The sequence below is a fragment of the Anomaloglossus baeobatrachus genome, unplaced genomic scaffold (assembly GCF_048569485.1).
Source record: "Anomaloglossus baeobatrachus isolate aAnoBae1 unplaced genomic scaffold, aAnoBae1.hap1 Scaffold_542, whole genome shotgun sequence".
NCBI lineage: Eukaryota > Metazoa > Chordata > Amphibia > Anura > Aromobatidae > Anomaloglossus > Anomaloglossus baeobatrachus.
The window spans coordinates 56,831-81,989 of NW_027444798.1; the positions used below are offsets into that span (position 1 = coordinate 56,831).

The 25,159-nt window shown below is 45.2% G+C and overlaps 15 non-coding genes and 2 pseudogenes across 15 annotated transcripts; all 17 read right to left on the reverse strand.

The window, feature by feature from the left end:
* Positions 1-324: 324 nt before the first annotated feature.
* Positions 325-515, reverse strand: LOC142283617 (U2 spliceosomal RNA). The gene has a single exon (XR_012745238.1). It is a non-coding gene; the product is annotated as a U2 spliceosomal RNA (small nuclear RNA).
* A 1,117-nt stretch (positions 516-1,632) lies between these two features.
* Positions 1,633-1,823, reverse strand: LOC142283618 (U2 spliceosomal RNA). The gene has a single exon (XR_012745239.1). It is a non-coding gene; the product is annotated as a U2 spliceosomal RNA (small nuclear RNA).
* Positions 1,824-2,940: 1,117 nt separating this feature from the next.
* Positions 2,941-3,131, reverse strand: LOC142283619 (U2 spliceosomal RNA). Its single transcript, XR_012745240.1, has one exon. It is a non-coding gene; the product is annotated as a U2 spliceosomal RNA (small nuclear RNA).
* A 1,117-nt stretch (positions 3,132-4,248) lies between these two features.
* LOC142283620 (U2 spliceosomal RNA) lies at positions 4,249-4,439 on the reverse strand. Its single transcript, XR_012745241.1, has one exon. It is a non-coding gene; the product is annotated as a U2 spliceosomal RNA (small nuclear RNA).
* Positions 4,440-5,556: 1,117 nt separating this feature from the next.
* Positions 5,557-5,747, reverse strand: LOC142283621 (U2 spliceosomal RNA). Its single transcript, XR_012745242.1, has one exon. It is a non-coding gene; the product is annotated as a U2 spliceosomal RNA (small nuclear RNA).
* Positions 5,748-6,864: 1,117 nt separating this feature from the next.
* Positions 6,865-7,055, reverse strand: LOC142283623 (U2 spliceosomal RNA). Its single transcript, XR_012745244.1, has one exon. It is a non-coding gene; the product is annotated as a U2 spliceosomal RNA (small nuclear RNA).
* Positions 7,056-8,172: 1,117 nt separating this feature from the next.
* On the reverse strand, positions 8,173-8,357 carry LOC142283574 (U2 spliceosomal RNA). Its single transcript, XR_012745204.1, has one exon. It is a non-coding gene; the product is annotated as a U2 spliceosomal RNA (small nuclear RNA).
* A 1,322-nt stretch (positions 8,358-9,679) lies between these two features.
* On the reverse strand, positions 9,680-9,863 carry LOC142283575 (U2 spliceosomal RNA). Its single transcript, XR_012745205.1, has one exon. It is a non-coding gene; the product is annotated as a U2 spliceosomal RNA (small nuclear RNA).
* A 1,336-nt stretch (positions 9,864-11,199) lies between these two features.
* Positions 11,200-11,390, reverse strand: LOC142283624 (U2 spliceosomal RNA). The gene has a single exon (XR_012745245.1). It is a non-coding gene; the product is annotated as a U2 spliceosomal RNA (small nuclear RNA).
* Positions 11,391-12,507: 1,117 nt separating this feature from the next.
* LOC142283625 (U2 spliceosomal RNA) lies at positions 12,508-12,698 on the reverse strand. Its single transcript, XR_012745246.1, has one exon. It is a non-coding gene; the product is annotated as a U2 spliceosomal RNA (small nuclear RNA).
* Positions 12,699-13,815: 1,117 nt separating this feature from the next.
* On the reverse strand, positions 13,816-14,006 carry LOC142283626 (U2 spliceosomal RNA). Its single transcript, XR_012745247.1, has one exon. It is a non-coding gene; the product is annotated as a U2 spliceosomal RNA (small nuclear RNA).
* A 1,117-nt stretch (positions 14,007-15,123) lies between these two features.
* LOC142283581 (U2 spliceosomal RNA) lies at positions 15,124-15,325 on the reverse strand (annotated as a pseudogene).
* A 1,308-nt stretch (positions 15,326-16,633) lies between these two features.
* Positions 16,634-16,824, reverse strand: LOC142283627 (U2 spliceosomal RNA). Its single transcript, XR_012745248.1, has one exon. It is a non-coding gene; the product is annotated as a U2 spliceosomal RNA (small nuclear RNA).
* A 1,117-nt stretch (positions 16,825-17,941) lies between these two features.
* LOC142283474 (U2 spliceosomal RNA) lies at positions 17,942-18,132 on the reverse strand. Its single transcript, XR_012745110.1, has one exon. It is a non-coding gene; the product is annotated as a U2 spliceosomal RNA (small nuclear RNA).
* Positions 18,133-19,249: 1,117 nt separating this feature from the next.
* On the reverse strand, positions 19,250-19,440 carry LOC142283475 (U2 spliceosomal RNA). Its single transcript, XR_012745111.1, has one exon. It is a non-coding gene; the product is annotated as a U2 spliceosomal RNA (small nuclear RNA).
* Positions 19,441-20,557: 1,117 nt separating this feature from the next.
* On the reverse strand, positions 20,558-20,748 carry LOC142283476 (U2 spliceosomal RNA). The gene has a single exon (XR_012745112.1). It is a non-coding gene; the product is annotated as a U2 spliceosomal RNA (small nuclear RNA).
* A 1,117-nt stretch (positions 20,749-21,865) lies between these two features.
* LOC142283578 (U2 spliceosomal RNA) lies at positions 21,866-22,066 on the reverse strand (annotated as a pseudogene).
* Positions 22,067-25,159: the final 3,093 nt, after the last annotated feature.

Below are 25,159 nucleotides of genomic sequence, written 5' to 3' on the forward strand. Positions count from 1 at the left end.
ACAGGTAACTTTATTTGGAGTGGAAGCAGAGAGATAACACCAGATGCCAATTGTAGATCCTCTCACACCTGTGGTCACTGCAGCATCTGACTCCACTTTGTCCAAAAGGGATCTATTCCATTCAATTACACATGATCTAGATTAGACTGACAACAAGATACTGCACGGGACATAGCAGAGTTGGTGAAGTTGAGTGGTGATGAGTTTGCTATTTGGATGAATAAAGCAAGTAAAAAGTGTGTTAGATAAAAATTCATTTCAATTCGCTAATCGGGCTAATATGAATCAGGTGAATCGAGTTCTGCTTTTGGAAACTGGGTTAAGAAGGGGTGCACCGTTCCTGGAGGTACTGCAATACCAGGTCAATGCGTGGAGTGGACAGAGCAAGCTCTTTTTCCATCTCCCTGTTCTAAAAATCCATTTAATATATGGTCCCCAGATAGGGGACGTATCAGATATTAAACTGATAAGAACAGATACTACACTTGATCTTAGCCAAAAGGCCGAGAAGCGATAACCAGAATTGGTTTGGGCCTCGAGTGGCACCCTGGCCTATGCCGGACACATCTTAGGGAGAGAGAGCGAGAGGGAGACAAACCCACGCCTACACAAGACATTTTGTCACCCAAGCCAACCCTTGAAAAGGCTGCTTTGCAGAGCAAAAACAAGAAGAATGGTGCGTTTTGCAGCCGCCGCCCACTGCAATGAATCTGAATAACTCCTCCTTTAGGGCGCAAGCAACTCCCCTCCCCCTTGCAGTCTTTCCAATTCACGATACAAAAAGACGGACAGGACAGGTTGCCTGACTTTCCGTCACTGCCACCCTTTGCCATCCTTACCCGTAGAAAGCCCTTTCATCATCCCCAAACCCTAATCTTTTCCCTTTCCTTCCCAGCCCCCAAACCCTGCCCTCTGTACCTTTCTCACCACCCGCTTCCCTTCTCCTGTCATCCCCCTACCACCCGGGAAAAAAAGAGATTGCCCCCTCCTTCCACTAGCCCACCCTCCCACCCAAAGAACAACTTCTTCTGCGCAGCTTGTTTTCTAGGCAGCAGCGCTATTGTGATGTCATCGGGGGGCATTGTGACAAGCCGCCAGTGTTCCGTCTCTTCATGTTGTGCACTGTTCAAACCGAAAATACATCAACAGGCAGGCTACAGAAAAGCTTACTAACAAAGGTTAGAGAGGGGCTTTCTCAGAGGGCTTTTTACAGTTTGTCTATTCCCAATTAGGCGGTTTAGTATACTTAATGAAAGTACTAATTCTTTCATAGGCCGCCCATTCTTAGTATTTGACGTTCAGGTAACAACAGGTAACTTTATTTGGAGTGGAAGCAGAGAGATAACACCAGATGCCAATTGTAGATCCTCTCACACCTGTGGTCACTGCAGCATCTGACTCCACTTTGTCCAAAAGGGATCTATTCCATTCAATTACACATGATCTAGATTAGACTGACAACAAGATACTGCACGGGACATAGCAGAGTTGGTGAAGTTGAGTGGTGATGAGTTTGCTATTTGGATGAATAAAGCAAGTAAAAAGTGTGTTAGATAAAAATTCATTTCAATTCGCTAATCGGGCTAATATGAATCAGGTGAATCGAGTTCTGCTTTTGGAAACTGGGTTAAGAAGGGGTGCACCGTTCCTGGAGGTACTGCAATACCAGGTCAATGCGTGGAGTGGACAGAGCAAGCTCTTTTTCCATCTCCCTGTTCTAAAAATCCATTTAATATATGGTCCCCAGATAGGGGACGTATCAGATATTAAACTGATAAGAACAGATACTACACTTGATCTTAGCCAAAAGGCCGAGAAGCGATAACCAGAATTGGTTTGGGCCTCGAGTGGCACCCTGGCCTATGCCGGACACATCTTAGGGAGAGAGAGCGAGAGGGAGACAAACCCACGCCTACACAAGACATTTTGTCACCCAAGCCAACCCTTGAAAAGGCTGCTTTGCAGAGCAAAAACAAGAAGAATGGTGCGTTTTGCAGCCGCCGCCCACTGCAATGAATCTGAATAACTCCTCCTTTAGGGCGCAAGCAACTCCCCTCCCCCTTGCAGTCTTTCCAATTCACGATACAAAAAGACGGACAGGACAGGTTGCCTGACTTTCCGTCACTGCCACCCTTTGCCATCCTTACCCGTAGAAAGCCCTTTCATCATCCCCAAACCCTAATCTTTTCCCTTTCCTTCCCAGCCCCCAAACCCTGCCCTCTGTACCTTTCTCACCACCCGCTTCCCTTCTCCTGTCATCCCCCTACCACCCGGGAAAAAAAGAGATTGCCCCCTCCTTCCACTAGCCCACCCTCCCACCCAAAGAACAACTTCTTCTGCGCAGCTTGTTTTCTAGGCAGCAGCGCTATTGTGATGTCATCGGGGGGCATTGTGACAAGCCGCCAGTGTTCCGTCTCTTCATGTTGTGCACTGTTCAAACCGAAAATACATCAACAGGCAGGCTACAGAAAAGCTTACTAACAAAGGTTAGAGAGGGGCTTTCTCAGAGGGCTTTTTACAGTTTGTCTATTCCCAATTAGCCGGTTTAGTATACTTAATGAAAGTACTAATTCTTTCATAGGCCGCCCATTCTTAGTATTTGACGTTCAGGTAACAACAGGTAACTTTATTTGGAGTGGAAGCAGAGAGATAACACCAGATGCCAATTGTAGATCCTCTCACACCTGTGGTCACTGCAGCATCTGACTCCACTTTGTCCAAAAGGGATCTATTCCATTCAATTACACATGATCTAGATTAGACTGACAACAAGATACTGCACGGGACATAGCAGAGTTGGTGAAGTTGAGTGGTGATGAGTTTGCTATTTGGATGAATAAAGCAAGTAAAAAGTGTGTTAGATAAAAATTCATTTCAATTCGCTAATCGGGCTAATATGAATCAGGTGAATCGAGTTCTGCTTTTGGAAACTGGGTTAAGAAGGGGTGCACCGTTCCTGGAGGTACTGCAATACCAGGTCAATGCGTGGAGTGGACAGAGCAAGCTCTTTTTCCATCTCCCTGTTCTAAAAATCCATTTAATATATGGTCCCCAGATAGGGGACGTATCAGATATTAAACTGATAAGAACAGATACTACACTTGATCTTAGCCAAAAGGCCGAGAAGCGATAACCAGAATTGGTTTGGGCCTCGAGTGGCACCCTGGCCTATGCCGGACACATCTTAGGGAGAGAGAGCGAGAGGGAGACAAACCCACGCCTACACAAGACATTTTGTCACCCAAGCCAACCCTTGAAAAGGCTGCTTTGCAGAGCAAAAACAAGAAGAATGGTGCGTTTTGCAGCCGCCGCCCACTGCAATGAATCTGAATAACTCCTCCTTTAGGGCGCAAGCAACTCCCCTCCCCCTTGCAGTCTTTCCAATTCACGATACAAAAAGACGGACAGGACAGGTTGCCTGACTTTCCGTCACTGCCACCCTTTGCCATCCTTACCCGTAGAAAGCCCTTTCATCATCCCCAAACCCTAATCTTTTCCCTTTCCTTCCCAGCCCCCAAACCCTGCCCTCTGTACCTTTCTCACCACCCGCTTCCCTTCTCCTGTCATCCCCCTACCACCCGGGAAAAAAAGAGATTGCCCCCTCCTTCCACTAGCCCACCCTCCCACCCAAAGAACAACTTCTTCTGCGCAGCTTGTTTTCTAGGCAGCAGCGCTATTGTGATGTCATCGGGGGGCATTGTGACAAGCCGCCAGTGTTCCGTCTCTTCATGTTGTGCACTGTTCAAACCGAAAATACATCAACAGGCAGGCTACAGAAAAGCTTACTAACAAAGGTTAGAGAGGGGCTTTCTCAGAGGGCTTTTTACAGTTTGTCTATTCCCAATTAGCCGGTTTAGTATACTTAATGAAAGTACTAATTCTTTCATAGGCCGCCCATTCTTAGTATTTGACGTTCAGGTAACAACAGGTAACTTTATTTGGAGTGGAAGCAGAGAGATAACACCAGATGCCAATTGTAGATCCTCTCACACCTGTGGTCACTGCAGCATCTGACTCCACTTTGTCCAAAAGGGATCTATTCCATTCAATTACACATGATCTAGATTAGACTGACAACAAGATACTGCACGGGACATAGCAGAGTTGGTGAAGTTGAGTGGTGATGAGTTTGCTATTTGGATGAATAAAGCAAGTAAAAAGTGTGTTAGATAAAAATTCATTTCAATTCGCTAATCGGGCTAATATGAATCAGGTGAATCGAGTTCTGCTTTTGGAAACTGGGTTAAGAAGGGGTGCACCGTTCCTGGAGGTACTGCAATACCAGGTCAATGCGTGGAGTGGACAGAGCAAGCTCTTTTTCCATCTCCCTGTTCTAAAAATCCATTTAATATATGGTCCCCAGATAGGGGACGTATCAGATATTAAACTGATAAGAACAGATACTACACTTGATCTTAGCCAAAAGGCCGAGAAGCGATAACCAGAATTGGTTTGGGCCTCGAGTGGCACCCTGGCCTATGCCGGACACATCTTAGGGAGAGAGAGCGAGAGGGAGACAAACCCACGCCTACACAAGACATTTTGTCACCCAAGCCAACCCTTGAAAAGGCTGCTTTGCAGAGCAAAAACAAGAAGAATGGTGCGTTTTGCAGCCGCCGCCCACTGCAATGAATCTGAATAACTCCTCCTTTAGGGCGCAAGCAACTCCCCTCCCCCTTGCAGTCTTTCCAATTCACGATACAAAAAGACGGACAGGACAGGTTGCCTGACTTTCCGTCACTGCCACCCTTTGCCATCCTTACCCGTAGAAAGCCCTTTCATCATCCCCAAACCCTAATCTTTTCCCTTTCCTTCCCAGCCCCCAAACCCTGCCCTCTGTACCTTTCTCACCACCCGCTTCCCTTCTCCTGTCATCCCCCTACCACCCGGGAAAAAAAGAGATTGCCCCCTCCTTCCACTAGCCCACCCTCCCACCCAAAGAACAACTTCTTCTGCGCAGCTTGTTTTCTAGGCAGCAGCGCTATTGTGATGTCATCGGGGGGCATTGTGACAAGCCGCCAGTGTTCCGTCTCTTCATGTTGTGCACTGTTCAAACCGAAAATACATCAACAGGCAGGCTACAGAAAAGCTTACTAACAAAGGTTAGAGAGGGGCTTTCTCAGAGGGCTTTTTACAGTTTGTCTATTCCCAATTAGCCGGTTTAGTATACTTAATGAAAGTACTAATTCTTTCATAGGCCGCCCATTCTTAGTATTTGACGTTCAGGTAACAACAGGTAACTTTATTTGGAGTGGAAGCAGAGAGATAACACCAGATGCCAATTGTAGATCCTCTCACACCTGTGGTCACTGCAGCATCTGACTCCACTTTGTCCAAAAGGGATCTATTCCATTCAATTACACATGATCTAGATTAGACTGACAACAAGATACTGCACGGGACATAGCAGAGTTGGTGAAGTTGAGTGGTGATGAGTTTGCTATTTGGATGAATAAAGCAAGTAAAAAGTGTGTTAGATAAAAATTCATTTCAATTCGCTAATCGGGCTAATATGAATCAGGTGAATCGAGTTCTGCTTTTGGAAACTGGGTTAAGAAGGGGTGCACCGTTCCTGGAGGTACTGCAATACCAGGTCAATGCGTGGAGTGGACAGAGCAAGCTCTTTTTCCATCTCCCTGTTCTAAAAATCCATTTAATATATGGTCCCCAGATAGGGGACGTATCAGATATTAAACTGATAAGAACAGATACTACACTTGATCTTAGCCAAAAGGCCGAGAAGCGATAACCAGAATTGGTTTGGGCCTCGAGTGGCACCCTGGCCTATGCCGGACACATCTTAGGGAGAGAGAGCGAGAGGGAGACAAACCCACGCCTACACAAGACATTTTGTCACCCAAGCCAACCCTTGAAAAGGCTGCTTTGCAGAGCAAAAACAAGAAGAATGGTGCGTTTTGCAGCCGCCGCCCACTGCAATGAATCTGAATAACTCCTCCTTTAGGGCGCAAGCAACTCCCCTCCCCCTTGCAGTCTTTCCAATTCACGATACAAAAAGACGGACAGGACAGGTTGCCTGACTTTCCGTCACTGCCACCCTTTGCCATCCTTACCCGTAGAAAGCCCTTTCATCATCCCCAAACCCTAATCTTTTCCCTTTCCTTCCCAGCCCCCAAACCCTGCCCTCTGTACCTTTCTCACCACCCGCTTCCCTTCTCCTGTCATCCCCCTACCACCCGGGAAAAAAAGAGATTGCCCCCTCCTTCCACTAGCCCACCCTCCCACCCAAAGAACAACTTCTTCTGCGCAGCTTGTTTTCTAGGCAGCAGCGCTATTGTGATGTCATCGGGGGGCATTGTGACAAGCCGCCAGTGTTCCGTCTCTTCATGTTGTGCACTGTTCAAACCGAAAATACATCAACAGGCAGGCTACAGAAAAGCTTACTAACAAAGGTTAGAGAGGGGCTTTCTCAGAGGGCTTTTTACAGTTTGTCTATTCCCAATTAGCCGGTTTAGTATACTTAATGAAAGTACTAATTCTTTCATAGGCCGCCCATTCTTAGTATTTGACGTTCAGGTAACAACAGGTAACTTTATTTGGAGTGGAAGCAGAGAGATAACACCAGATGCCAATTGTAGATCCTCTCACACCTGTGGTCACTGCAGCATCTGACTCCACTTTGTCCAAAAGGGATCTATTCCATTCAATTACACATGATCTAGATTAGACTGACAACAAGATACTGCACGGGACATAGCAGAGTTGGTGAAGTTGAGTGGTGATGAGTTTGCTATTTGGATGAATAAAGCAAGTAAAAAGTGTGTTAGATAAAAATTCATTTCAATTCGCTAATCGGGCTAATATGAATCAGGTGAATCGAGTTCTGCTTTTGGAAACTGGGTTAAGAAGGGGTGCACCGTTCCTGGAGGTACTGCAATACCAGGTCAATGCGTGGAGTGGACAGAGCAAGCTCTTTTTCCATCTCCCTGTTCTAAAAATCCATTTAATATATGGTCCCCAGATAGGGGACGTATCAGATATTAAACTGATAAGAACAGATACTACACTTGATCTTAGCCAAAAGGCCGAGAAGCGATAACCAGAATTGGTTTGGGCCTCGAGTGGCACCCTGGCCTATGCCGGACACATCTTAGGGAGAGAGAGCGAGAGGGAGACAAACCCACGCCTACACAAGACATTTTGTCACCCAAGCCAACCCTTGAAAAGGCTGCTTTGCAGAGCAAAAACAAGAAGAATGGTGCGTTTTGCAGCCGCCGCCCACTGCAATGAATCTGAATAACTCCTCCTTTAGGGCGCAAGCAACTCCCCTCCCCCTTGCAGTCTTTCCAATTCACGATACAAAAAGACGGACAGGACAGGTTGCCTGACTTTCCGTCACTGCCACCCTTTGCCATCCTTACCCGTAGAAAGCCCTTTCATCATCCCCAAACCCTAATCTTTTCCCTTTCCTTCCCAGCCCCCAAACCCTGCCCTCTGTACCTTTCTCACCACCCGCTTCCCTTCTCCTGTCATCCCCCTACCACCCGGGAAAAAAAGAGATTGCCCCCTCCTTCCACTAGCCCACCCTCCCACCCAAAGAACAACTTCTTCTGCGCAGCTTGTTTTCTAGGCAGCAGCGCTATTGTGATGTCATCGGGGGGCATTGTGACAAGCCGCCAGTGTTCCGTCTCTTCATGTTGTGCACTGTTCAAACCGAAAATACATCAACAGGCAGGCTACAGAAAAGCTTACTAACAAAGGTTAGAGAGGGGCTTTCTCAGAGGGCTTTTTACAGTTTGTCTATTCCCAATTAGCCGGTTTAGTATACTTAATGAAAGTACTAATTCTTTCATAGGCCGCCCATTCTTAGTATTTGACGTTCAGGTAACAACAGGTAACTTTATTTGGAGTGGAAGCAGAGAGATAACACCAGATGCCAATTGTAGATCCTCTCACACCTGTGGTCACTGCAGCATCTGACTCCACTTTGTCCAAAAGGGATCTATTCCATTCAATTACACATGATCTAGATTAGACTGACAACAAGATACTGCACGGGACATAGCAGAGTTGGTGAAGTTGAGTGGTGATGAGTTTGCTATTTGGATGAATAAAGCAAGTAAAAAGTGTGTTAGATAAAAATTCATTTCAATTCGCTAATCGGGCTAATATGAATCAGGTGAATCGAGTTCTGCTTTTGGAAACTGGGTTAAGAAGGGGTGCACCGTTCCTGGAGGTACTGCAATACCAGGTCAATGCGTGGAGTGGACAGAGCAAGCTCTTTTTCCATCTCCCTGTTCTAAAAATCCATTTAATATATGGTCCCCAGATAGGGGACGTATCAGATATTAAACTGATAAGAACAGATGAGATTTCATCCGCAAATTTCAGAAAACGGTCATCGGCCACCACACAAAAGCGCAGTGCCGCAGGTGATCGCCTCCCGAGCCCAGGAACCACCAGCCATAAGGGGACGTAAGCACCAAAAGGCGCAACAATCCCCGAGGCCGGCGGTTGTGCAAGCCCGGGCCCCTCCCAGCCAAGACCAAGGCAAACCCAATGAAGGGACTACACTTGATCTTAGCCAAAAGGCCGAGAAGCGATAACCAGAATTGGTTTGGGCCTCGAGTGGCACCCTGGCCTATGCCGGACACATCTTAGGGAGAGAGAGCGAGAGGGAGACAAACCCACGCCTACACAAGACATTTTGTCACCCAAGCCAACCCTTGAAAAGGCTGCTTTGCAGAGCAAAAACAAGAAGAATGGTGCGTTTTGCAGCCGCCGCCCACTGCAATGAATCTGAATAACTCCTCCTTTAGGGCGCAAGCAACTCCCCTCCCCCTTGCAGTCTTTCCAATTCACGATACAAAAAGACGGACAGGACAGGTTGCCTGACTTTCCGTCACTGCCACCCTTTGCCATCCTTACCCGTAGAAAGCCCTTTCATCATCCCCAAACCCTAATCTTTTCCCTTTCCTTCCCAGCCCCCAAACCCTGCCCTCTGTACCTTTCTCACCACCCGCTTCCCTTCTCCTGTCATCCCCCTACCACCCGGGAAAAAAAGAGATTGCCCCCTCCTTCCACTAGCCCACCCTCCCACCCAAAGAACAACTTCTTCTGCGCAGCTTGTTTTCTAGGCAGCAGCGCTATTGTGATGTCATCGGGGGGCATTGTGACAAGCCGCCAGTGTTCCGTCTCTTCATGTTGTGCACTGTTCAAACCGAAAATACATCAACAGGCAGGCTACAGAAAAGCTTACTAACAAAGGTTAGAGAGGGGCTTTCTCAGAGGGCTTTTTACAGTTTGTCTATTCCCAATTAGCCGGTTTAGTATACTTAATGAAAGTACTAATTCTTTCATAGGCCGCCCATTCTTAGTATTTGACGTTCAGGTAACAACAGGTAACTTTATTTGGAGTGGAAGCAGAGAGATAACACCAGATGCCAATTGTAGATCCTCTCACACCTGTGGTCACTGCAGCATCTGACTCCACTTTGTCCAAAAGGGATCTATTCCATTCAATTACACATGATCTAGATTAGACTGACAACAAGATACTGCACGGGACATAGCAGAGTTGGTGAAGTTGAGTGGTGATGAGTTTGCTATTTGGATGAATAAAGCAAGTAAAAAGTGTGTTAGATAAAAATTCATTTCAATTCGCTAATCGGGCTAATATGAATCAGGTGAATCGAGTTCTGCTTTTGGAAACTGGGTTAAGAAGGGGTGCACCGTTCCTGGAGGTACTGCAATACCAGGTCAATGCGTGGAGTGGACAGAGCAAGCTCTTTTTCCATCTCCCTGTTCTAAAAATCCATTTAATATATGGTCCCCAGATAGGGGACGTATCAGATATTAAACTGATAAGAACAGATGAGATTTCATCCGCAAATTTCAGAATCAAGGTAGCCCCGAAGGCCAGCAGGCCACCACACAAAAGCGCAGTGCCTGGGTGATCGCCTCCCGAGCCCAGGAACCACCAGCTACAAGGGGACGTAAGCACCAAAAGGCGCAACAATCCCAAAGGCCGGCAGTTGTGCAAGCCCGGGCCCCTCCCAGCCAAGACCAAGGCAAACCCAATGAAGGGACTACACTTGATCTTAGCCAAAAGGCCGAGAAGCGATAACCAGAATTGGTTTGGGCCTCGAGTGGCACCCTGGCCTATGCCGGACACATCTTAGGGAGAGAGAGCGAGAGGGAGACAAACCCACGCCTACACAAGACATTTTGTCACCCAAGCCAACCCTTGAAAAGGCTGCTTTGCAGAGCAAAAACAAGAAGAATGGTGCGTTTTGCAGCCGCCGCCCACTGCAATGAATCTGAATAACTCCTCCTTTAGGGCGCAAGCAACTCCCCTCCCCCTTGCAGTCTTTCCAATTCACGATACAAAAAGACGGACAGGACAGGTTGCCTGACTTTCCGTCACTGCCACCCTTTGCCATACTTACCCGTAGAAAGCCCTTTCATCATCCCCAAACCCTAATCTTTTCCCTTTCCTTCCCAGCCCCCAAACCCTGCCCTCTGTACCTTTCTCACCACCCGCTTCCCTTCTCCTGTCATCCCCCTACCACCCGGGAAAAAAAGAGATTGCCCCCTCCTTCCACTAGCCCACCCTCCCACCCAAAGAACAACTTCTTCTGCGCAGCTTGTTTTCTAGGCAGCAGCGCTATTGTGATGTCATCGGGGGGCATTGTGACAAGCCGCCAGTGTTCCGTCTCTTCATGTTGTGCACTGTTCAAACCGAAAATACATCAACAGGCAGGCTACAGAAAAGCTTACTAACAAAGGTTAGAGAGGGGCTTTCTCAGAGGGCTTTTTACAGTTTGTCTATTCCCAATTAGTCGGTTTAGTATACTTAATGAAAGTACTAATTCTTTCATAGGCCGCCCATTCTTAGTATTTGACGTTCAGGTAACAACAGGTAACTTTATTTGGAGTGGAAGCAGAGAGATAACACCAGATGCCAATTGTAGATCCTCTCACACCTGTGGTCACTGCAGCATCTGACTCCACTTTGTCCAAAAGGGATCTATTCCATTCAATTACACATGATCTAGATTAGACTGACAACAAGATACTGCACGGGACATAGCAGAGTTGGTGAAGTTGAGTGGTGATGAGTTTGCTATTTGGATGAATAAAGCAAGTAAAAAGTGTGTTAGATAAAAATTCATTTCAATTCGCTAATCGGGCTAATATGAATCAGGTGAATCGAGTTCTGCTTTTGGAAACTGGGTTAAGAAGGGGTGCACCGTTCCTGGAGGTACTGCAATACCAGGTCAATGCGTGGAGTGGACAGAGCAAGCTCTTTTTCCATCTCCCTGTTCTAAAAATCCATTTAATATATGGTCCCCAGATAGGGGACGTATCAGATATTAAACTGATAAGAACAGATACTACACTTGATCTTAGCCAAAAGGCCGAGAAGCGATAACCAGAATTGGTTTGGGCCTCGAGTGGCACCCTGGCCTATGCCGGACACATCTTAGGGAGAGAGAGCGAGAGGGAGACAAACCCACGCCTACACAAGACATTTTGTCACCCAAGCCAACCCTTGAAAAGGCTGCTTTGCAGAGCAAAAACAAGAAGAATGGTGCGTTTTGCAGCCGCCGCCCACTGCAATGAATCTGAATAACTCCTCCTTTGGGGCGCAAGCAACTCCCCTCCCCCTTGCAGTCTTTCCAATTCACGATACAAAAAGACGGACAGGACAGGTTGCCTGACTTTCCGTCACTGCCACCCTTTGCCATCCTTACCCGTAGAAAGCCCTTTCATCATCCCCAAACCCTAATCTTTTCCCTTTCCTTCCCAGCCCCCAAACCCTGCCCTCTGTACCTTTCTCACCACCCGCTTCCCTTCTCCTGTCATCCCCCTACCACCCGGGAAAAAAAGAGATTGCCCCCTCCTTCCACTAGCCCACCCTCCCACCCAAAGAACAACTTCTTCTGCGCAGCTTGTTTTCTAGGCAGCAGCGCTATTGTGATGTCATCGGGGGGCATTGTGACAAGCCGCCAGTGTTCCGTCTCTTCATGTTGTGCACTGTTCAAACCGAAAATACATCAACAGGCAGGCTACAGAAAAGCTTACTAACAAAGGTTAGAGAGGGGCTTTCTCAGAGGGCTTTTTACAGTTTGTCTATTCCCAATTAGCCGGTTTAGTATACTTAATGAAAGTACTAATTCTTTCATAGGCCGCCCATTCTTAGTATTTGACGTTCAGGTAACAACAGGTAACTTTATTTGGAGTGGAAGCAGAGAGATAACACCAGATGCCAATTGTAGATCCTCTCACACCTGTGGTCACTGCAGCATCTGACTCCACTTTGTCCAAAAGGGATCTATTCCATTCAATTACACATGATCTAGATTAGACTGACAACAAGATACTGCACGGGACATAGCAGAGTTGGTGAAGTTGAGTGGTGATGAGTTTGCTATTTGGATGAATAAAGCAAGTAAAAAGTGTGTTAGATAAAAATTCATTTCAATTCGCTAATCGGGCTAATATGAATCAGGTGAATCGAGTTCTGCTTTTGGAAACTGGGTTAAGAAGGGGTGCACCGTTCCTGGAGGTACTGCAATACCAGGTCAATGCGTGGAGTGGACAGAGCAAGCTCTTTTTCCATCTCCCTGTTCTAAAAATCCATTTAATATATGGTCCCCAGATAGGGGACGTATCAGATATTAAACTGATAAGAACAGATACTACACTTGATCTTAGCCAAAAGGCCGAGAAGCGATAACCAGAATTGGTTTGGGCCTCGAGTGGCACCCTGGCCTATGCCGGACACATCTTAGGGAGAGAGAGCGAGAGGGAGACAAACCCACGCCTACACAAGACATTTTGTCACCCAAGCCAACCCTTGAAAAGGCTGCTTTGCAGAGCAAAAACAAGAAGAATGGTGCGTTTTGCAGCCGCCGCCCACTGCAATGAATCTGAATAACTCCTCCTTTAGGGCGCAAGCAACTCCCCTCCCCCTTGCAGTCTTTCCAATTCACGATACAAAAAGACGGACAGGACAGGTTGCCTGACTTTCCGTCACTGCCACCCTTTGCCATCCTTACCCGTAGAAAGCCCTTTCATCATCCCCAAACCCTAATCTTTTCCCTTTCCTTCCCAGCCCCCAAACCCTGCCCTCTGTACCTTTCTCACCACCCGCTTCCCTTCTCCTGTCATCCCCCTACCACCCGGGAAAAAAAGAGATTGCCCCCTCCTTCCACTAGCCCACCCTCCCACCCAAAGAACAACTTCTTCTGCGCAGCTTGTTTTCTAGGCAGCAGCGCTATTGTGATGTCATCGGGGGGCATTGTGACAAGCCGCCAGTGTTCCGTCTCTTCATGTTGTGCACTGTTCAAACCGAAAATACATCAACAGGCAGGCTACAGAAAAGCTTACTAACAAAGGTTAGAGAGGGGCTTTCTCAGAGGGCTTTTTACAGTTTGTCTATTCCCAATTAGCCGGTTTAGTATACTTAATGAAAGTACTAATTCTTTCATAGGCCGCCCATTCTTAGTATTTGACGTTCAGGTAACAACAGGTAACTTTATTTGGAGTGGAAGCAGAGAGATAACACCAGATGCCAATTGTAGATCCTCTCACACCTGTGGTCACTGCAGCATCTGACTCCACTTTGTCCAAAAGGGATCTATTCCATTCAATTACACATGATCTAGATTAGACTGACAACAAGATACTGCACGGGACATAGCAGAGTTGGTGAAGTTGAGTGGTGATGAGTTTGCTATTTGGATGAATAAAGCAAGTAAAAAGTGTGTTAGATAAAAATTCATTTCAATTCGCTAATCGGGCTAATATGAATCAGGTGAATCGAGTTCTGCTTTTGGAAACTGGGTTAAGAAGGGGTGCACCGTTCCTGGAGGTACTGCAATACCAGGTCAATGCGTGGAGTGGACAGAGCAAGCTCTTTTTCCATCTCCCTGTTCTAAAAATCCATTTAATATATGGTCCCCAGATAGGGGACGTATCAGATATTAAACTGATAAGAACAGATACTACACTTGATCTTAGCCAAAAGGCCGAGAAGCGATAACCAGAATTGGTTTGGGCCTCGAGTGGCACCCTGGCCTATGCCGGACACATCTTAGGGAGAGAGAGCGAGAGGGAGACAAACCCACGCCTACACAAGACATTTTGTCACCCAAGCCAACCCTTGAAAAGGCTGCTTTGCAGAGCAAAAACAAGAAGAATGGTGCGTTTTGCAGCCGCCGCCCACTGCAATGAATCTGAATAACTCCTCCTTTAGGGCGCAAGCAACTCCCCTCCCCCTTGCAGTCTTTCCAATTCACGATACAAAAAGACGGACAGGACAGGTTGCCTGACTTTCCGTCACTGCCACCCTTTGCCATCCTTACCCGTAGAAAGCCCTTTCATCATCCCCAAACCCTAATCTTTTCCCTTTCCTTCCCAGCCCCCAAACCCTGCCCTCTGTACCTTTCTCACCACCCGCTTCCCTTCTCCTGTCATCCCCCTACCACCCGGGAAAAAAAGAGATTGCCCCCTCCTTCCACTAGCCCACCCTCCCACCCAAAGAACAACTTCTTCTGCGCAGCTTGTTTTCTAGGCAGCAGCGCTATTGTGATGTCATCGGGGGGCATTGTGACAAGCCGCCAGTGTTCCGTCTCTTCATGTTGTGCACTGTTCAAACCGAAAATACATCAACAGGCAGGCTACAGAAAAGCTTACTAACAAAGGTTAGAGAGGGGCTTTCTCAGAGGGCTTTTTACAGTTTGTCTATTCCCAATTAGCCGGTTTAGTATACTTAATGAAAGTACTAATTCTTTCATAGGCCGCCCATTCTTAGTATTTGACGTTCAGGTAACAACAGGTAACTTTATTTGGAGTGGAAGCAGAGAGATAACACCAGATGCCAATTGTAGATCCTCTCACACCTGTGGTCACTGCAGCATCTGACTCCACTTTGTCCAAAAGGGATCTATTCCATTCAATTACACATGATCTAGATTAGACTGACAACAAGATACTGCACGGGACATAGCAGAGTTGGTGAAGTTGAGTGGTGATGAGTTTGCTATTTGGATGAATAAAGCAAGTAAAAAGTGTGTTAGATAAAAATTCATTTCAATTCGCTAATCGGGCTAATATGAATCAGGTGAATCGAGTTCTGCTTTTGGAAACTGGGTTAAGAAGGGGTGCACCGTTCCTGGAGGTACTGCAATACCAGGTCAATGCGTGGAGTGGACAGAGCAAGCTCTTTTTCCATGTCCCTGTTCTAAAAATCCATTTAATATATGGTCCCCAGATAGGGGACGTATCAGATATTAAACTGATAAGAACAGATTTTTTTTTTTTTTTTTTTTTTTTTTTTTTTTTTTTTTTTTTGAAGGATGAGTTTGAAAATAAAAAAGTGACCGCCTCTCGTTGCCCAGGTAACCGTCCGTCACAAGGGGGCTATGACATCCTACGATGCACACTCCCCCAAGGCCAGCAGTTGTGCAATACCCTGGCACCTTTCAGCACCAACCAAGGTAGTACCCTCCCAAACTACACTTGATTTTAGCCAAAAGGCCGAGAAGCGATAACCAGAATTGGTTTGGGCCTCGAGTGGCACCCTGGCCTATGCCGGACACATCTTAGGGAGAGAGAGCGAGAGGGAGACAAACCCACGCCTACACAAGACATTTTGTCACCCAAGCCAACCCTTGAAAAGGCTGCTTTGCAGAGCAAAAACAAGAAGAATGGTGCGTTTTGCAGCCGCCGCCCACTGCAATGAATCTGAATAACTCCTCCTTTAGGGCGCAAGCAACTCCCCTCCCCCTTGCAGTCTTTCCAATTCACGATACAAAAAGACGGACAGGACAGGTTGCCTGACTTTCCGTCACTGCCACCCTTTGCCATCCTTACCCGTAGAAAGCCCTTTCATCATCCCCAAACCCTAATCTTTTCCCTTTCCTTCCCAGCCCCCAAACCCTGCCCTCTGTACCTTTCTCACCACCCGCTTCCCTTCTCCTGTCATCCCCCTACCACCCGGGAAAAAAAGAGATTGCCCCCTCCTTCCACTAGCCCACCCTCCCACCCAAAGAACAACTTCTTCTGCGCAGCTTGTTTTCTAGGCAGCAGCGCTATTGTGATGTCATCGGGGGGCATTGTGACAAGCCGCCAGTGTTCCGTCTCTTCATGTTGTGCACTGTTCAAACCGAAAATACATCAACAGGCAGGCTACAGAAAAGCTTACTAACAAAGGTTAGAGAGGGGCTTTCTCAGAGGGCTTTTTACAGTTTGTCTATTCCCAATTAGCCGGTTTAGTATACTTAATGAAAGTACTAATTCTTTCATAGGCCGCCCATTCTTAGTATTTGACGTTCAGGTAACAACAGGTAACTTTATTTGGAGTGGAAGCAGAGAGATAACACCAGATGCCAATTGTAGATCCTCTCACACCTGTGGTCACTGCAGCATCTGACTCCACTTTGTCCAAAAGGGATCTATTCCATTCAATTACACATGATCTAGATTAGACTGACAACAAGATACTGCACGGGACATAGCAGAGTTGGTGAAGTTGAGTGGTGATGAGTTTGCTATTTGGATGAATAAAGCAAGTAAAAAGTGTGTTAGATAAAAATTCATTTCAATTCGCTAATCGGGCTAATATGAATCAGGTGAATCGAGTTCTGCTTTTGGAAACTGGGTTAAGAAGGGGTGCACCGTTCCTGGAGGTACTGCAATACCAGGTCAATGCGTGGAGTGGACAGAGCAAGCTCTTTTTCCATCTCCCTGTTCTAAAAATCCATTTAATATATGGTCCCCAGATAGGGGACGTATCAGATATTAAACTGATAAGAACAGATACTACACTTGATCTTAGCCAAAAGGCCGAGAAGCGATAACCAGAATTGGTTTGGGCCTCGAGTGGCACCCTGGCCTATGCCGGACACATCTTAGGGAGAGAGAGCGAGAGGGAGACAAACCCACGCCTACACAAGACATTTTGTCACCCAAGCCAACCCTTGAAAAGGCTGCTTTGCAGAGCAAAAACAAGAAGAATGGTGCGTTTTGCAGCCGCCGCCCACTGCAATGAATCTGAATAACTCCTCCTTTAGGGCGCAAGCAACTCCCCTCCCCCTTGCAGTCTTTCCAATTCACGATACAAAAAGACGGACAGGACAGGTTGCCTGACTTTCCGTCACTGCCACCCTTTGCCATCCTTACCCGTAGAAAGCCCTTTCATCATCCCCAAACCCTAATCTTTTCCCTTTCCTTCCCAGCCCCCAAACCCTGCCCTCTGTACCTTTCTCACCACCCGCTTCCCTTCTCCTGTCATCCCCCTACCACCCGGGAAAAAAAGAGATTGCCCCCTCCTTCCACTAGCCCACCCTCCCACCCAAAGAACAACTTCTTCTGCGCAGCTTGTTTTCTAGGCAGCAGCGCTATTGTGATGTCATCGGGGGGCATTGTGACAAGCCGCCAGTGTTCCGTCTCTTCATGTTGTGCACTGTTCAAACCGAAAATACATCAACAGGCAGGCTACAGAAAAGCTTACTAACAAAGGTTAGAGAGGGGCTTTCTCAGAGGGCTTTTTACAGTTTGTCTATTCCCAATTAGCCGGTTTAGTATACTTAATGAAAGTACTAATTCTTTCATAGGCCGCCCATTCTTAGTATTTGACGTTCAGGTAACAACAGGTAACTTTATTTGGAGTGGAAGCAGAGAGATAACACCAGATGCCAATTGTAGATCCTCTCACACCTGTGGTCACTGCAGCATCTGACTCCACTTTGTCCAAAAGGGATCTATTCCATTCAATTACACATGATCTAGATTAGACTGACAACAAGATACTGCACGGGACATAGCAGAGTTGGTGAAGTTGAGTGGTGATGAGTTTGCTATTTGGATGAATAAAGCAAGTAAAAAGTGTGTTAGATAAAAATTCATTTCAATTCGCTAATCGGGCTAATATGAATCAGGTGAATCGAGTTCTGCTTTTGGAAACTGGGTTAAGAAGGGGTGCACCGTTCCTGGAGGTACTGCAATACCAGGTCAATGCGTGGAGTGGACAGAGCAAGCTCTTTTTCCATCTCCCTGTTCTAAAAATCCATTTAATATATGGTCCCCAGATAGGGGACGTATCAGATATTAAACTGATAAGAACAGATACTACACTTGATCTTAGCCAAAAGGCCGAGAAGCGATAACCAGAATTGGTTTGGGCCTCGAGTGGCACCCTGGCCTATGCCGGACACATCTTAGGGAGAGAGAGCGAGAGGGAGACAAACCCACGCCTACACAAGACATTTTGTCACCCAAGCCAACCCTTGAAAAGGCTGCTTTGCAGAGCAAAAACAAGAAGAATGGTGCGTTTTGCAGCCGCCGCCCACTGCAATGAATCTGAATAACTCCTCCTTTAGGGCGCAAGCAACTCCCCTCCCCCTTGCAGTCTTTCCAATTCACGATACAAAAAGACGGACAGGACAGGTTGCCTGACTTTCCGTCACTGCCACCCTTTGCCATCCTTACCCGTAGAAAGCCCTTTCATCATCCCCAAACCCTAATCTTTTCCCTTTCCTTCCCAGCCCCCAAACCCTGCCCTCTGTACCTTTCTCACCACCCGCTTCCCTTCTCCTGTCATCCCCCTACCACCCGGGAAAAAAAGAGATTGCCCCCTCCTTCCACTAGCCCACCCTCCCACCCAAAGAACAACTTCTTCTGCGCAGCTTGTTTTCTAGGCAGCAGCGCTATTGTGATGTCATCGGGGGGCATTGTGACAAGCCGCCAGTGTTCCGTCTCTTCATGTTGTGCACTGTTCAAACCGAAAATACATCAACAGGCAGGCTACAGAAAAGCTTACTAACAAAGGTTAGAGAGGGGCTTTCTCAGAGGGCTTTTTACAGTTTGTCTATTCCCAATTAGCCGGTTTAGTATACTTAATGAAAGTACTAATTCTTTCATAGGCCGCCCATTCTTAGTATTTGACGTTCAGGTAACAACAGGTAACTTTATTTGGAGTGGAAGCAGAGAGATAACACCAGATGCCAATTGTAGATCCTCTCACACCTGTGGTCACTGCAGCATCTGACTCCACTTTGTCCAAAAGGGATCTATTCCATTCAATTACACATGATCTAGATTAGACTGACAACAAGATACTGCACGGGACATAGCAGAGTTGGTGAAGTTGAGTGGTGATGAGTTTGCTATTTGGATGAATAAAGCAAGTAAAAAGTGTGTTAGATAAAAATTCATTTCAATTCGCTAATCGGGCTAATATGAATCAGGTGAATCGAGTTCTGCTTTTGGAAACTGGGTTAAGAAGGGGTGCACCGTTCCTGGAGGTACTGCAATACCAGGTCAATGCGTGGAGTGGACAGAGCAAGCTCTTTTTCCATCTCCCTGTTCTAAAAATCCATTTAATATATGGTCCCCAGATAGGGGACGTATCAGATATTAAACTGATAAGAACAGATACTACACTTGATCTTAGCCAAAAGGCCGAGAAGCGATAACCAGAATTGGTTTGGGCCTCGAGTGGCACCCTGGCCTATGCCGGACACATCTTAGGGAGAGAGAGCGAGAGGGAGACAAACCCACGCCTACACAAGACATTTTGTCACCCAAGCCAACCCTTGAAAAGGCTGCTTTGCAGAGCAAAAACAAGAAGAATGGTGCGTTTTGCAGCCGCCGCCCACTGCAATGAATCTGAATAACTCCTCCTTTAGGGCGCAAGCAACTCCCCTCCCCCTTGCAGTCTTTCCAATTCACGATACAAAAAGACGGACAGGACAGGTTGCCTGACTTTCCGTCACTGCCACCCTTTGCCATCCTTACCCGTAGAAAGCCCTTTCATCATCCCCAAACCCTAATCTTTTCCCTTTCCTTCCCAGCCCCCAAACCCTGCCCTCTGTACCTTTCTCACCACCCGCTTCCCTTCTCCTGTCATCCCCCTACCACCCGGGAAAAAAAGAGATTGCCCCCTCCTTCCACTAGCCCACCCTCCCACCCAAAGAACAACTTCTTCTGCGCAGCTTGTTTTCTAGGCAGCAGCGCTATTGTGATGTCATCGGGGGGCATTGTGACAAGCCGCCAGTGTTCCGTCTCTTCATGTTGTGCACTGTTCAAACCGAAAATACATCAACAGGCAGGCTACAGAAAAGCTTACTAACAAAGGTTAGAGAGGGGCTTTCTCAGAGGGCTTTTTACAGTTTGTCTATTCCCAATTAGCCGGTTTAGTATACTTAATGAAAGTACTAATTCTTTCATAGGCCGCCCATTCTTAGTATTTGACGTTCAGGTAACAACAGGTAACTTTATTTGGAGTGGAAGCAGAGAGATAACACCAGATGCCAATTGTAGATCCTCTCACACCTGTGGTCACTGCAGCATCTGACTCCACTTTGTCCAAAAGGGATCTATTCCATTCAATTACACATGATCTAGATTAGACTGACAACAAGATACTGCACGGGACATAGCAGAGTTGGTGAAGTTGAGTGGTGATGAGTTTGCTATTTGGATGAATAAAGCAAGTAAAAAGTGTGTTAGATAAAAATTCATTTCAATTCGCTAATCGGGCTAATATGAATCAGGTGAATCGAGTTCTGCTTTTGGAAACTGGGTTAAGAAGGGGTGCACCGTTCCTGGAGGTACTGCAATACCAGGTCAATGCGTGGAGTGGACAGAGCAAGCTCTTTTTCCATCTCCCTGTTCTAAAAATCCATTTAATATATGGTCCCCAGATAGGGGACGTATCAGATATTAAACTGATAAGAACAGATACTACACTTGATCTTAGCCAAAAGGCCGAGAAGCGATAACCAGAATTGGTTTGGGCCTCGAGTGGCACCCTGGCCTATGCCGGACACATCTTAGGGAGAGAGAGCGAGAGGGAGACAAACCCACGCCTACACAAGACATTTTGTCACCCAAGCCAACCCTTGAAAAGGCTGCTTTGCAGAGCAAAAACAAGAAGAATGGTGCGTTTTGCAGCCGCCGCCCACTGCAATGAATCTGAATAACTCCTCCTTTAGGGCGCAAGCAACTCCCCTCCCCCTTGCAGTCTTTCCAATTCACGATACAAAAAGACGGACAGGACAGGTTGCCTGACTTTCCGTCACTGCCACCCTTTGCCATCCTTACCCGTAGAAAGCCCTTTCATCATCCCCAAACCCTAATCTTTTCCCTTTCCTTCCCAGCCCCCAAACCCTGCCCTCTGTACCTTTCTCACCACCCGCTTCCCTTCTCCTGTCATCCCCCTACCACCCGGGAAAAAAAGAGATTGCCCCCTCCTTCCACTAGCCCACCCTCCCACCCAAAGAACAACTTCTTCTGCGCAGCTTGTTTTCTAGGCAGCAGCGCTATTGTGATGTCATCGGGGGGCATTGTGACAAGCCGCCAGTGTTCCGTCTCTTCATGTTGTGCACTGTTCAAACCGAAAATACATCAACAGGCAGGCTACAGAAAAGCTTACTAACAAAGGTTAGAGAGGGGCTTTCTCAGAGGGCTTTTTACAGTTTGTCTATTCCCAATTAGCCGGTTTAGTATACTTAATGAAAGTACTAATTCTTTCATAGGCCGCCCATTCTTAGTATTTGACGTTCAGGTAACAACAGGTAACTTTATTTGGAGTGGAAGCAGAGAGATAACACCAGATGCCAATTGTAGATCCTCTCACACCTGTGGTCACTGCAGCATCTGACTCCACTTTGTCCAAAAGGGATCTATTCCATTCAATTACACATGATCTAGATTAGACTGACAACAAGATACTGCACGGGACATAGCAGAGTTGGTGAAGTTGAGTGGTGATGAGTTTGCTATTTGGATGAATAAAGCAAGTAAAAAGTGTGTTAGATAAAAATTCATTTCAATTCGCTAATCGGGCTAATATGAATCAGGTGAATCGAGTTCTGCTTTTGGAAACTGGGTTAAGAAGGGGTGCACCGTTCCTGGAGGTACTGCAATACCAGGTCAATGCGTGGAGTGGACAGAGCAAGCTCTTTTTCCATCTCCCTGTTCTAAAAATCCATTTAATATATGGTCCCCAGATAGGGGACGTATCAGATATTAAACTGATAAGAACAGATTTTTTTTTTTTTTAATTTGGCTACCCCCTCTTAGGGGTAAAACCAGTTTATTTTAAAATTTAACAAGATTTACAGCGAATGAAATTTATAATAACATATATGTAAAAGCAATAAAACATGTACAAACATTTAAATGAAAGAATTCCATTGGCTGGCAAGCCATTTTTTGGACACAGTTACGTCCTTTTTCTTGTCAATTAAAAAATAAATATACATTTCGCTAATACATAATTTTAAAACATCATTCACTGATAAAATATCTTGTTTAAAAATAGCAATGTTCCGTGCTTTCCAGAGAGCTGACTTGGCACAGTTCAGTGTCTTCCAAGCCATTATTTTTTGGTCCGGTGTTGGGCATTCCACAAGTCCGTACAATATGGCATGATAGTCCAAGTCCTTGAGGCCTGCCATCTTTTCCAACAGGGGGCAAAGTCTTCTCCAGAACCGTTTTGCAAACCAACAAGTCCATAATATATGCTTTACAGTCTCTTGTTCTTGGCATCCGGATCTTGGGCAGATGGCAGACCTCACAAATCCTCTTCTATACTGGAATGCCCGGCAAGGAAGACACTGGTGCGCACAGCTCCAAGCCAGATCTCTCTGTTCATTAAAAAGATAAAAGACACTAATTAATTTCCAAATACATTTACTTTTATCATCATCAAATCTGTTAATACTGCATATTGCCTCATCATTACGTAGTTCCTTTATTAGTTTCTTACTATTAGTTAATTCCTCTACTTTTTTCTTACTTAGGCTAAAATCAGACACTATTTTCCTTAAAATCTCATAATGCGCTGGCAGGTTAAAAGCATGGGGGAGAGATAAAACAATTTCAAACCATCCAAACTTTCTCATAAAAAAACCTGTGTTAAAACGCATAAAATAGGACCAATAGTGATCTTTAAAAATGGCATTAAAACAGTAACAGAAAAAATGGATTAAAAGAAACCTATTAAAATCAGGAAAATCTTTACCACCATTTGTCTTTTGTTTTATGACAATCTCTCTTTTCAGCTTCTCCATTTTAGAGCCCCAGAAAAAGGTAAAACAATTTTTAGTAATTTTCTTTAAAACATTCACAGGTGGGGGGAAAACAAGACTGAGATACAATAAAAGGGGTAAAATCACCATTTTTAAAATCAATACTTTACCCTCCATTGTCAGTTTTCTCATGTTCCACATGCATATTTTCATATTAACTTTCTGAGCAACTGAGTCCCAACTACTACCACCATCATTTTGCTCACTGAATGTTACACCTAAAATAGTAAGGGACTCAGTTACAGCAATGGAAACATCAGTTAAAAGCATTCCCCCCACATTTAAAATATTACATTTATTAAAATTTATCTTAAAACCTGAGGACAAACAAAAGGGTTGAATACGATCAATAGCTCTTGTCAGCGAAGGGGCGTCACGACAGAGGAATGCCACGTCATCCATGTAACCTACTACCTTGGCCTCCACTCCTTTGCCCCCAGGTAGAGGTACACCACGGATCCTCTCATCTCGCCGTATAGCACACAGTAAGGGTTCAAGTGCACAGATAAAAAGTAGTGGGGACAAGGGGCACCCCTGCTTCACCCCTGATTTTAAAAGCACATCCTGTGACTTAAAACCATTTACTAAAATCTTACTTGTGCAATCAGTATAAAACGCCTTAAGAGATAATAAAAACCCGTCTGGTATGCCCATCTTTTCTAAAACTTTAAAAAGGTAAAAATGTGAGACACGATCAAATGCTTTTTCAAAATCAATTGATAAAATCGCCATTTTCCCTTTTCTGCTCTTGACATCCTCCATACAATCTTTTACTAGATTCAGGTTATCCCATATACTCCTTCCTGGCACTCCGCATACTTGGTTTGAATGCACAATTTTGCTAATTACCGTTTTCAGTCGATTTGCACAGATTTTGGCCATTATTTTATAATCACAGTTTAGAAGGGTAATGGGCCTCCAATTCTCCAGCTTTGATTTGTCACCTTTTTTGAATAACAATGAGACTTCTCCTTTCTTCCATGAATTAAGTAAAATCTTATTGTTAAAAACCTCAGTAAAAAGAGAAAACAAATCATCTTTTAAAATGTCATAAAAACTCACATAAAACTCTATGGGGATGCCATCAGGACCAGGAACTTTACCGCTTTTAAAACTCTTAATAGTTTCTAAAATCTCTTGATGGGTTAAAACTTGGGATAAAAACTCTTGGGAGGTCGGGTCTAAAACACAGTTTAGTTCTTCTAATGAATCATTCAGTAAATTTTGATCAACTGTTTTCTCATTAAAAAGATTAGTAAAATATTCCTCCACTTTTCCCAACATAGTTGTTATATTCTTTTCCCCATCAATATTATCAAATATTACCTTTTCCTTTTTATTTTTCATGAAGAAATAACGGGAGCATTTTTCATCTTTTTCTATATTTTTGACTCTGGAGCGGAAAATAATTTCTTTACCTTTTTGCTCTATCCATTTTGCTATTTCCTCTTTTAATTTTAAAATATCATTATCCACCTCCAAACCATTATCTTTAAATTTAATCAATGTCTGTAACCGGGTATTTAGGGCTTTATACACCTCATATCTTTCTTTGGCTTTATGTATACTTTTTTTAATAAAAAAATCTCTTATTTTTACCTTCATCCTCTCCCACCATGCACTTATAGAAAGATTAGGGCTTTTATCCCTCCTACATTTTTGATAAAATGTAATAAAATCTGATAAAATCTGTGGGTCATTTAAAAGGGACACATTCATTTTCCAAGTTTTCTTACCACACTTCTTGTTTTCATTTGTTTTGACACTAAAAGATAAAAGTTTGTGATCTGAAAAAATATTGGTTAAAACTTCACATTTCGTAGGTATTATTTTGTCTGAACCAAAGATAAAATCTATCCTTGAGCTACAAATAGCATTGCTCCAGGTGAAACCGGCGTCCTCCGGGCTACCTCTATTACACTCTTTATATACATCAATTAATCTGGCGTCTTTTATGATGTTACTTAGTATTCCCGAGGTTTTGTCATAATTTCTACTTACAGAACTGGAACGCCGGTTTTCACCTTTTAAAACACAATTAAAATCGCCTGCCAAAATAAAAGGTTCAGAATTATTAATAAATAAAGGTAAAAGCT